General features: G+C 43.0%; 1 pseudogene across 1 annotated transcript in view; it reads left to right on the top strand.

The window, feature by feature from the left end:
• The first annotated feature begins 2488 nt into the window (after window positions 1–2488).
• The window catches only part of LOC311104600 (putative methyltransferase NSUN7), a 49928-nt pseudogene continuing 39781 nt past the window's right edge, over window positions 2489–12635 (top strand). The window contains exon 1 of the transcript in view: window positions 2489–2759. The product of the transcript in view is annotated as a putative methyltransferase NSUN7 (transcript). The remainder of the gene's footprint in view (window positions 2760–12635) is intronic.

The following is a 12635-nucleotide window of genomic DNA, read 5'->3' as shown; positions in this document are numbered from 1 at the left end:
GGTGCATCCTGTTTCCATTGATCATCCTTGAGATGTTTCTACAACTTGATTGGAGTCCACCTGTGGTCAATTCAATTGATTGGACATCATTTGGAAAGGCACACACCTGTCGCTATAAGGTCCCACAGTTGACAGTACATGTCAGAGCAAAAATCAAGCTATGAGGTTGAAGGAATTGGCCGTAAAGCTCCGAGACAGGATTGTGTCGAGGCACAGATCTGGGGGAGGGTATCAAAAAAATTCTGCAGCATTGAAGGTCCCCAAGAACACAGTGGCCTCCATCATTCTTAAATGGAAGACGTTTGGAACCACCCAGACTCTTCCTAGAGCTGGCCGCCCGGCCAAACTGAGCAATCGGGGGAGAAGGGCCTTGGTCAGGGAGGTGACCAAGAACTCGATGGTCACTCTGACAGAACTCCAGAGTTCCTCTGTGGAGATGGGAGAACCTTCCAGAAGGAAAACCATCTCTGCAGCACTCGATCAGTCAGGTCTTTATGGTAGAGTGGCCAGACGAAAGCCACCCCTCAGTAAAAGAAACATGACAGCCCGCTTGGAATTTGCCAAATGGCACCTAATGGACTCTCAACTAGATTCTGTGGTCTGATGAAACCAAGATTGAACTCTTTGGCCTGAATGCCAAGCGTCATGTCTGGAGGAAGCCTGGCAGCATCATGCTGTGGGGATGTTTTTCAGGGGCAGGGACTGGGAGACTAGTCAGGATCGAGGGAAAGATGAACGGAGCAAAGTACAGCGAGATCCTTGATGAAAACCTGCTCAGGACCTCAGACTGGGGCAAAGGTTCACCTTCCAACAGGACAATGACCCTAAGCACATAGCCAAGACAACGCAGGAGTGGCTTTGGGACAAGTCTCTGAATGTTCTTGAGTGGCCCATCCAGAGCCCGGACTTGAACCCGGTGGAACATCTCTGGAGAGATCTGAAAATAGCTGTGCAGCTACGCTCCCCATCCAACCTGACAGAGCTTGAGAGGATCTGCAGAGAAAAATGGGAGAAACTCTCCAAATACAGGTGTGCCAAGCTTGTAGCGTCATACCCAAGAAGACTCGAGGCTGTAATCACTGCCGAAGGTGCTTCAACAAAGTACTGAGTAAAAGTTCTGAATACTTATGTAAATGTAACATTTCAGTTTTTTTTTTTTTATACATTTGCAAACATTTCTAAGAACCTGCTTTTGCTTTGTCATTATGGGATATTGTGTGTAGCTTTATTTAGATATATTTAAAAAAAATCTATTTTAGAATAAGGCTGTAACTTAACAACATGTGGAAAAAGTCAAGGAGTCTGAATACTTTCTGAATGCACTGTAGTTACCATGGTGATGGAAGCTCGCTGTTCCAAGGTGTTCCACGATAACATCACAGAACAATGAGATTTAGTTATACAAATCTTTGATAATATTGCTGTTTGAGGACGTTTTCTGCTAACTTCTTAGCTAGCAATTTAATAAGTAGATCTATTCTGTTAGCTTTTGAGAGTAAAACAACCATGTTTCTTTACCGCTGTTTGATTGCGACGTTACAAAACATCTCCCGGAGTCTGCACATCGCGAAAAGAAGGAAGCCTGATTGAGCCGGTGCTCATGTTCGGTCTCACTTTTTGGTCCCGTAACTTAGCCTAAACATCTGCTTGGACATCATGAAAGACAGTGGTTTGTGCTGGTTACTTACTGGATATCTGAGAGCGAGAACTTCTAAAGAACGCAACCCGTATATTTAAGCAATAAGGCCAGAGGGGGTGTGGTATATGGCCAATATACCACGGCTAAGGGCTGTTCTTAGGCACGACGCAATGCGGACACAGCCCTTAGCCGTGGTATTGCCCATATATCACAAACCCCCGAGGTGCCTTATTGCTATTATCAACTGTTTACCAATGTAATTAGAGCCGTAACAAATGTTTTGTCATACCTGTGGTATACGGTCTGATATACCAAGGCTATCAGCCAATCAGCATTCAGGGCTCGAACCACCCAGTTTATAATACTAGATTGTTATTTTGTAATGTTAATTCAATTGTAACACATTTATTGTAATGTGCTGCCTGTCAGGTGTTCCATTTCAACTGCGTTTAAAGTGGTTATTTTGATACACTCAGATTAATCCAGTAGCTAAATGCAACTTTTTCAATTGGATAATACATCTAGTTTCTAGTCTATGCTATGTTATGACAATGTAGCAAATGTGTTTTTAGTATGAAGAGAATAGTATGGGGTGTTTTTTGACAAGGCTGTATGCATAGGCTAACTATCATCTGAGTCTGACCATACTTTGCAGTTTGTATCAGGAGTCCATAACTAGTTAGTATTTGTTTAAACAGTCACATAATACCTTGAACCCTAAATTCACAACTGCTGTGTTTTTTTACCCCTGTGTATGAGTGTTTTTGTCCTTTCAGTCCCTGAGTGGTGGGACGGGGGTTAGGGTGTGGTCTCGAAGTGAGCCTTGGGAGAGGAGACAACCATAACAAGATGGTGAAACACAGCACAGGCTCGCGGCGGTCTTCCGTATCCAAGACATCCGGTCGCTCCCAAATATCCAGCCTCGAAGAGCTGAGCCTGCCTCCAGAACCCCCCACACCTGATGAGGGCCACCTGGGCTTCCCTGACCCCATCTACCTGCCATCTTCCAGAACATTCACCTGGAGAAGCCAGTTGGTCAGTTATGGCAAGCGGGCAGGGTTGCCCCTACCTGAGACATCCCAACGGAGCGTGTATGAGCTGGCCTTCAACACACTCAAATGTAAGTTCTCAGCTGAGAGGGCTATAGGTAGATCAATACTTTGAAAGCTTTTCCATATTTCTTCCTTCGGCCCATACATACATTTAAGTCATTTAGCAGACGCTTTTATCCAGAGCAACTTACAGTTGAGTGCATATATTTTCATATTTTGTTGTTTTGTACAGGTCCCCTGTGGGAATCGAACCCACAACCCTGGCATTGCAAGCATCATGCTCTACCAACTGAGCCACATACTTGCTCATACATGTTATGTCCTCACATAGTGATATCCCACGGTGATGACCCCCATTTAACTGAATACTGCTTGGAGGAGGTTAACTCAAGCTACTTATGCAGGAGGAAACCAACAAAGGCAATTCAGAAACCCCCATCCATTTTCATTAATTCCAGGTCCTCTAAATTGCAATTTAAACCTATTTGATTCTAAGCAAACAAACAGCTATTTGAAAATGAGAATGAATAGCCTAAGGGACATTAATTGACAGATGGAATTTAATCCTGATAGATTGATGGAAGGAAAAGTGCAAGAGAAAACCCATTAAATGGCCATGGGGAATTCAGTGTGTGCTACAAATCAATTGGTCCAATAATCTGTTATCTGTGAAACCAGGAATGGGGGGCAGGTCCGTGGCGGCCAAACTCACGGGGCGCGTAATCACTATGGCAGTAAGGGAGGGGCGGTTAGAGGACAGTCAGTGCAGGCCAAGAGATGGAATTGATTTCTCTCGCTCTCCCAGTGTGAGAGGGGCATGTCGTATCTTCGTAGTCAGGAAGGGATTTTTCTCCCTTCTATGCTATCTGTCCACTGCACCTAGGTTTTCCTGGCTTGTTGTGGTCCTGGCATACATTTCCCACAATTAGGCCGATGAGACTAACTCAGTGTTCCATCGCCTCAAGCTCCATCACTCCCTTCCTGTAACTGTAAAAGTGTTTGTAAGAGCAGAAGTTCAAAGGTCATACAACAAAATAGGGCACTGAGTGTTGGATAGAAGGACTCAGAGATCCTATCTTAACTTTACATTTAGTATAGCACAAATCTTTATTAATTCCTCTGGCTAGGAGACCTTATTTCCAGAGAAAAAAAGATACATTGATTTTTTTCCCATTGCAATCCAATTTTTGTTTAGCGCTCATTGCAGTGACAGATAATAACTTCTCTTATCAGTTCCACCTCATTCTGATTCTCCCCATCTTACCTACTCTCATATCCCTGGAATGATTTCATTTAGAGAGCGCCAGTTAGTGGGATAATGTCATGAAGATAAAAATGTAGAGTAAATTAAGGGGAGATTGACTAGCAGAGGCTGACGTTGGGTAACATAGTAGAATAATCACCAGATATCTGCATGTGTCACGTTGTTCTACTCCCTAATTGTAGTCATTTACATTTGGACTGTGGCTCACTGCTAATAATGGGCCGTAACTACAATGTGTGTTGCTGAATTCATTTGCAAAATGAAGGACATTTTCTGGTTGGTCGATAGAATGTACCTTAAAAAAGACACAATTAAGTGGATTGCTACATTGTAATTTTGTCTAACTTGCAGTCATGCAGACCTATATAGCCAAGACTGCTTACTTTGGTGAACACGCACGTAACCTATTTGTCTTGCACATCAGATTCAGTCACATTTGTTGTGTTGAGAAATTGCTAACCAATGAAATGACACAGCTGAGAAACCAGCCCTAATCTCCCCCATCCTCCGATGAACGGGATGACTTCAGGCACAGAGATCAATAAAGCCTACAAGACACACACACACACACACACACACACACTGGATGCATCCTACACGTACAGCAGGCGAATGACAATGATCCAAAATCAAGCTGAGGTCAGTTGTGAACCTGAAAAAAACCTTAAGCAGCGAAAACGCGCCGAGGAAAATGCCAATGAGCCCTGGTATTGATCATGTGATTATAACTCTTATCCATTCAGACCAAAAGTAGCCCTAAACCCCATAACGACACACAGAGGACAAAGTGTAGTGTTCCTGTAATGCAGTCGATATTACAGTAATGTGGACTGGTGTGTTGGACAGTGATTTCTGATTACGTCACCCCATTCAATCACACAAAGAACTGAAGCACAGAGGAGACAGTCGGGTTTATGTTCATTGGATGGAGGTGGTTTAGTTTAGGATAGTGATAGTGTGTGTTACTGTAATGTAATACATTTTCCCACTGTGAACCCCTGAGTGTGAAACCAAATGTAAATTATTTACAGGGTGGAAGAGCTAGATCACAGTGATGTATTTCTGTCTCATTCCCCCTCCTCCCTCAAACTTGTATATCTTTACCTCCCTCTTTCTTTATCCCTCTCTCTGGCTCTTTCCCATCACTCTTTTCCTTCCTCTTTTCCTCTCTTATTCACGGCGCTCTTTCTCTACTGCCCCAATCGTCACCTTGACTCTTGAAGGGTTGATCACATTTCTAGAGGCCCGTCCCAAGTCCACACGTAACCTTTAGTTTCCATTCTATGTCCCCTGGTCTCCCACATAATATAATTTGCTCAATGCAAACCAATTCATGTGTGAATTCAGAGGGCAAAAAATACAGTATGCAACATTGGGGAGGGGGGGGGAGACTACCTGCCTGAGATATGATTTCCCTCTTCCATCCCTCCATCCCTCCCTCTCTCAATTTTCCATCCTTCCGAGACCACTCCTGTCTCATTGTCCGTAGTAGCCAGCAGCCATTTCCAGATGTCCATGTCACAGCCAGCACAGAGCTGAAATGTGGCTGGAGTAGGCAGGGAATAGGTTTATTTGACCTGGGGAAGAGCTACTTGTTTCAGACCGTGGGAAGGAGGGAACATGTCCGTTCTGCCCTTGACTAAGAGCATGGCTCTTTACCCTGGGAGACTTCAGTAAATATCAAACACTGCAGGTGAAAGCTATCTGCCGCTGAGATCCTGTCCAAGGGTTCTGCTCTGCTCGCCTGAATAGAGACTCAGGGGTTTGTTGGCAGAGCTTCTTTTAGATTAATGTGAATGGGGTGTACAGATCTGGAACACTATGAGACAAAGAGCTGAATAAGGCCAAGTGGGATTGCATTCAGGCCTTCTAGTGCTTCTAACTCACTGGCCTTCGTGTGTTACCTGGACAACAGCCACAACAAAACAATTGGTTAGAGACTAGCGCCTCCTGGTGATGAGATCCTAGGCCGTCATGAAGTCCCCCCTAGACACTGATCTGAGGTCAGTTTGTTATTTTTACCCTTTATGGTTAAGGCTGGGATTTGGGGAGAGTAAGCTGATCCTAGATCTGTACCTAAGGGCAACTCCTACCCAAAGCTTACCCTTTTACTGCAGTGGGCTAAATCAGGGTCACACAGAGTGTTTGTTGGTAGTCTTAAACAAATCTACTTTTAAACAAAAGTATACACCACACACATGGTTATGGGCTTAAAAAAAGAAGACACCCTAACCATGTCAGATATAGAGTTGAAATTCATTCAATATTGAGTTTGCATCCCAATATTACACTTTATATACATCACAGAAGTGCCAACGTGCCATTGGAACACAGGATTGATGGTTGCTGATAATGGGCCTCTGTACGTCTATGTAGATATTCCATAAAAAAACAGCCGTTCCAGCTACAATAGCCATTTACAACATTAACAATGTCTACACTGTATTTCTGATCAATTTGATGTTATTTTAATGGACAAAAAAATAGTTTTTCTTCCGAAAACAAGGACATTTCTAAGTGATCCCAAACTTTTGAACGGTAGTGAATTAAGAAAAATATTAATAACATTCCACCCATGAGGCCACTAGAGGGCGATTTGGTCATTTGACTGCAGGAAAGGCCTACAGGCAATGTTCACTCAATGTTTTTTTGACACTGCCTTCCGAGTGGCGCAGCAGTCTAAGGCACTGCATTGCAGTGCTTGAGAGGGTTCGATCCCAGGCTGTGTCACAACCGGCCGTGATCGGGAGTCCCATAGGGCGGTGCACAATTGGGTTAGGGGAGCATCATCCGGGTTAGGGGAGGGTTTGGCCGGCTGGGCTTTATTTGGCTCATTGCGCTCTAGCGACTCCTTGTGGCGGGCCGGGTGCCTGCAGGCTGACTTCGGTCGTCAGTTGAACAGTGTTTCCTCCGACACGCTTCCGGGTTAAGCGGGCAGGTGTTAAGGAGCGTGGTTTGGTGGGTCATGTTTCGGGGGACGCATGACTTGACCTTCGCCTCTCCCGAGCCCGTTGGGGAGTTGCAGCGATGAGACAAGATCGTAAATGAAATTGGGAGAAAAAGGGGGTAAAATACAAAAGAAGACACGCACTGAGCAAATTTAAATGTTATGAAGATTCTTTGCAACTTCCAGCGCGCGATTACTGTGAACACTGAGGCTGTACCTGCTTTAAGTTATAGTTTTAACAGTGGCCATGTAAGCTGCTGTGGCTATTTGATTGGCACACCATCAAAAACAATGGAGAAAATGCATCCCATAACATTTTAAAATGAAAATGGCTGTTCTATCATTCAGCCTACAGTAGCAGCCAATGTGTGGTGTTCAATGTAGGCCTACATTCCATGAGATTTTGGAGAGAAAAAACAACATGCTGGGCCTATTTTCTACTTCTCCTTTAGACAAGGAGGTGACTGAAGATGTTGTGTTGTTTGATGCAAGAAACCACTTTACAAAATTAAATGCATTATTATTCCCATACCATTATTACAGAGAATCTGTCAAATTATGCTACCCTCTGCCTATTGGCTACTTAGCTTATTCAAGCCTGTTTAAAAATACAACACTGACCCTTTAAGACAAAAAAAAAGCTCTTTACCTGACTTGCTTTTCAAATATGTCTAGTAATGTACACGTTTTGTGCTCTTGTAGGAAGCAATCACCCCTATTGCTGACTACAAATGATCTATAACTGGGCTAATAACTGGGCTAATAAAAAATGGCTACATGCACCTCTCACTTTGATCTCAAAACAAGCACATCTACTCATGACCGCTCATGCTGTAAACAATCCAGTTCAAAGTAAATGGCACAGATCCATATATGGCAATGGTCTATTTGCATATAGGCCTACTGCAGCTCTGATTGGTTATGCCGCACCGGTCTCTGTAGCAGTGATGCCAATTTAGCAATTTTGTTGCTAGATTTAGCAACTTTTCAGACTACCCTGGCAACTTTTTTTTCAAACAGCACCTAGCAACAGATTTAGCTACTTTTAAAAATGTATTTGGAACTTTTAGCAACTTTTGAAAAGTGATTCAAAAATGTTCCCTCAAAATGACACAAAAACGATTTTCTCTGTCACACACTCAGTCTCAACACACGTGCCTGGCTGCAAAAGTGCATTGTGAGTGAAGTCAGCAGCAGGAGCTAAGCTCGTGCACAGGCAGCAGCACAACAACCTGGAGAGAGCTGGAGAGAGATGCCTAGCGCACACATAATTATTTAAGTTAAGTTGCTTGTTCAAAAAGATAGCATATATACCTTGTTATTAGCTTGTACCTATAATTGTTGATCAGTTAAGTAGCATGTTAATTAACTACCAATACACTGCTTAAAACTATAATTGTGCAGAATGTGTAGGTTTACTAGTTAATAAGAAAATAAATAAAATGTAATTGTTCAATCATGTGTAATGTGTAATTGTTCAATAATTCAATGTGTTGTGTTTAAAAATAAAAATATCTGATCATATGAAATGTGTTGTGTTTATATTACTTTTACAAATAAAAATATGTGATAATAAACAAACCAATCTAAACTAACAAATGAGATGGCCAGTCAATTTGAGTAACGTTGTTGTGTATTCTACGCAATGACGCAGTTTTACATTATTACTTAAGACATCATGACGCAATGACATCACAACGTCATTTGGCAACAAATCAACCTGCCTCTAGGAACTTCCCCTGAAAATTAGTTGGCAACACTGCTCTGTAGAGTACATAGAGTTGTGAGTGTCAATGCAATATATTCCTACTCCGATGGGTTCTGCCTACATTTTTTTTCTTGCGTTGTTAGTTTTGTTTCGGTATGTTGCATTGAAAGTGGCTAATATTACCTTGATTAGATCACAATTGCCACAGTAAAGGGAAACTTTTATAGTGTTAACTGACAGGGAAAACTCTAGAAAGTTGACTGAAGTTCAATCTTGTGCTTCTTGGTGGGCTGATACCCCAAGGGAGCTGCGCAGCAGTCTCGGGGCTTCTGCGCCCCCGCTCACGCGCACAGTTTAGAGGGAACATTGGCTACAGGTCGAGTTGTCTGATTCAGAGGGGTTGGGTTAAATGCGGCAGACACATTTTGGTTGAATGCATTCAGTTGTGCAACCGACTAGGTATCCCCAGTTCCCTTTCCCCACAGAGTAAATTCACCTATAAATCTCTCACACCAGGAGCTATTCTGTGTTTTTCCCTAGGCTGGTTTATAGAGCAGAGAAGACAATGGCCTCCACATACCGCATCATCACACCATCTCCTCTCTTCTGGTTCTTTCCTCCTTTACTTTGGGGCCAGGCCAGGCAGCCATGTTGTTAGGCTTATCTTTAAGACCAATGGTCAAAACACTCATTGACCTGACGCTGCTGTAAATTATGCAAGGCCTGATTAAAATGTTACAATCACACACTGTGTTTAGTGTGTGTGTTTGTGTGTGTGTGTGTGTAATGCACCCTATCCAGCCTTTATCTGTTTGGCCCATGTTCAGCAGACGGTTGGTGTGATTTGTGATGTTATGATAGGTAAACAGCGATGCATGTTGTTGCCACACAATTCAGTCCCATTCAAAATCCTATTTTCCCTAACACCTAACCCTAACCCGTACTCTTACCCTTACCCTTACCCTAACCTTAACCCAAAAACCTAACCTTAAACCTAACCCTAGCTCCTAACCCTAGCCCTAAAACTAACCCTAGCTCCTAACCCTAACCCTTAACGTAATTCTAACCCTAACACTAATTCTAACCTTAACCCTAAACCCCATAGAAATAGCATTTGACCTCATGGGGACTAACAAAATGTCCCCAGTTGGTCAAATTTTTGTTAGTTTACTATTCTTGTGGGGACTTCTGGTCCCCACAAGAATAGTTAAACACGTCCACACACACACACACACACACACACACACACACACACACACACACACACACACACACGCGCACACACACACACACACACACACACACACACACACACACACACACACACACACACACACACACACACACACACTTCCATATACTCAAATCCCTTCCCATCTGCCTCATTTAATTTTTTCCTTCTCAATGAGATGAAGAGGATTTAAAAAAGAAGGAAAAGGCTGTTGTAACAAGATGACCTGGAACATGTTGGATAAAGCTCCTGTGATTTCCTTTCCAATATATAGTGAATACACATGGCAAACACAAAGGGGGTTTAGGAACTACAGCCTGACCGATATATCGGTTCACCGATATTATGGCCCGATATTGGCCTTTTACAGCTATATCGGTATCGGACGATAATTCCACCGATAACTGATATTCAATATTCATGCTTATCTGTACACATGGCCATTCTCATGATGTGTCATTATTGTCACAATGTAAGAAATCAACATTTGAAGTATATATATCAGAATCGATATCGGACCGCAAAAAAACATATACAGTGAGGGAAAAAAGTATTTGATCCCCTGCTGATTTTGTACATTTGCCCACTGTCAAAGACATGATCAATCTATAATTTTAATGGTAGGTTTATTTGAACCGTGAGAGACAGAATAACAACAACAAAAAACAGAAAAACGCATGTCAAAAATGTTATAAATTGATTTGCATTTTAATGAGGGAAATAAGTATTTGACCCCTCTGCAAAACATGACTTAGTACTTGGTGGCAAAACCCTTGTTGGCAATCACAGAGGTCAGACGTTTCTTGTAGTTGGCCACCAGGTTTGCACACATCTCAGGAGGGATTTTGTTCCACTCCTCTTTGCAGATCTTCTCCAAGTCATTAAGGTTTCGAGGCTGACGTTTGGCAACTCGAACCTTCAGCTCCCTCCACAGATTTTCTATGGGATTAAGGTCTGGAGACTGGCTAGGCCACTCCAGGACCTTAATGTGCTTCTTCTTGAGCCACTCCTTTGTTGCCTTGGCCGTGTGTTTTGGGTCATTGTCATGCTGGAATACCCATCCACGACCCATTTTCAATGCCCTGGCTGAGGAAAGGAGGTTCTCACCCAAGATTTGACGGTACATGGCCCCATCCATCGTACCTTTGATGCGGTGAAGTTGTCCTGTCCCCTTAGCAGAAAAACACCCCCAAAGCATAATGTTTCCACCTCCATGTTTGACGGTGGGGATGGTGTTCTTGGGGTCATAGGCAGCATTCCTACTCCTCCAAACACGGCGAGTTGAGTTGATGCCAAAGAGCTCGATTTTGGTCTCATCTGACCACAACACTTTCACCCAGTTCTCCTCTGAATCATTCAGATGTTAATTGGCAAACTTCAGACGGCCCTGTATATGGGCTTTCTTGAGCAGGGGGACCTTGCGGGCGCTGCAGGATTGCAGTCCTTCACGGCGTAGTGTGTTACCAATTGTTTTCTTGGTGACTATGGTCCCAGCTGCCTTGAGATCATTGACAAGATCCTCCCGTGTAGTTCTGGGCTGATTCCTCACCGTTCTCATGATCATTGCAACTCCACAAGGTGAGATCTTGCATGGAGCCCCAGGCCGAGGGAGATTGACAGTTATTTTGTGTTTCTTCCATTTGCAAATAATCGCACCAACTGTTGTCACCTTCTCACCAAGCTGCTTGGCGATGGTCTTGTAGCCCATTCCAGCCTTGTGTAGGTCTACAATCTTCTCCCTGACATCCTTGGAGAGCTCTTTGGTCTTGGCCATGATGGAGAGTTTGGAATCTGATTGATTGATTGCTTCTGTGGACAGGTGTCTTTTATACAGGTAACAAACTGAGATTAGGAGCACTCCCTTTAAGAGTGGGCTCCTAATCTCAGCTCGTTACCTGTATAAAAGACACCTGGGAGCCAGAAATCTTTCTGATTGAGAGGGGGTCAAATACTTATTTCCCTCATTAAAATGCAAATCAATTTATAACATTTTTGACATGCGTTTTTCTGGATTTTTTTGTTGTTATTCGGTCTCTCACTGTTCAAATAAACCTAGCATTAAAATTATAGACTGATCATTTCTTTGTCAGTGGGCAAACTTACAAAATCAGCAGGGGATCAAATACTTTTTCCCCTCACTGTAGGTTGTGCTCTATTAGAAACAGGTATAGTGCTGTTTTCTCTCCCATACTGTAGTTGAAAGCTAACACTCGTGGTTCTGGGGGAGACTGGGAACCAGGCTGTGTGAGGCCGTTTACGTGTGTGTGTGTGTGTGTGTGTGTGTAAGTTTGTGTGTGTGTGAGGTTGTGTGTGTGTGAGGTTGTGTATGTGTATGTTTGTGTGACTGTGTGAGTCAGACACAAAAAATCATGAGGGGCTGCAGTGGTTAGCAGGTTTGCGTACCCCCTAATGAGAGCAATGCACAGGGAATGTGCTGTATCTTGGTATTACAATCACTGATTACTTTACTGGCAATGTGTGATTAATAATTGTCATCAATGTCACATCAGGTTTTAATTTCAGACATAGTAAATTAACTGCGGTAAATTAACTAGCTAAATGAAATCTCTGATTAACTCCATTAAAAACTAAATGAGCGTTTAATCGCATGAATAAAAAATCCCCATCTAATTGAATTATCGTTTCGAGCTCTTTGCTCAGCCTCTCTGTTCTCATTAGAGAGGTATGACTGCTCTACTCTTGTTCTATAGCAGGCGGTCTCTCTCTCTCCTTTCCAGACAAGAGCTGATCATTAGTTATGGAGTCTCAGCCCTAGTCATTTATTTCAGTGGGT

Source organism: Coregonus lavaretus (assembly GCF_964263955.1).
Source record: "Coregonus lavaretus genome assembly, chromosome: 29".
NCBI lineage: Eukaryota > Metazoa > Chordata > Actinopteri > Salmoniformes > Salmonidae > Coregonus > Coregonus lavaretus.
This window is presented reverse-complemented; position numbering and strand designations above follow the sequence as displayed.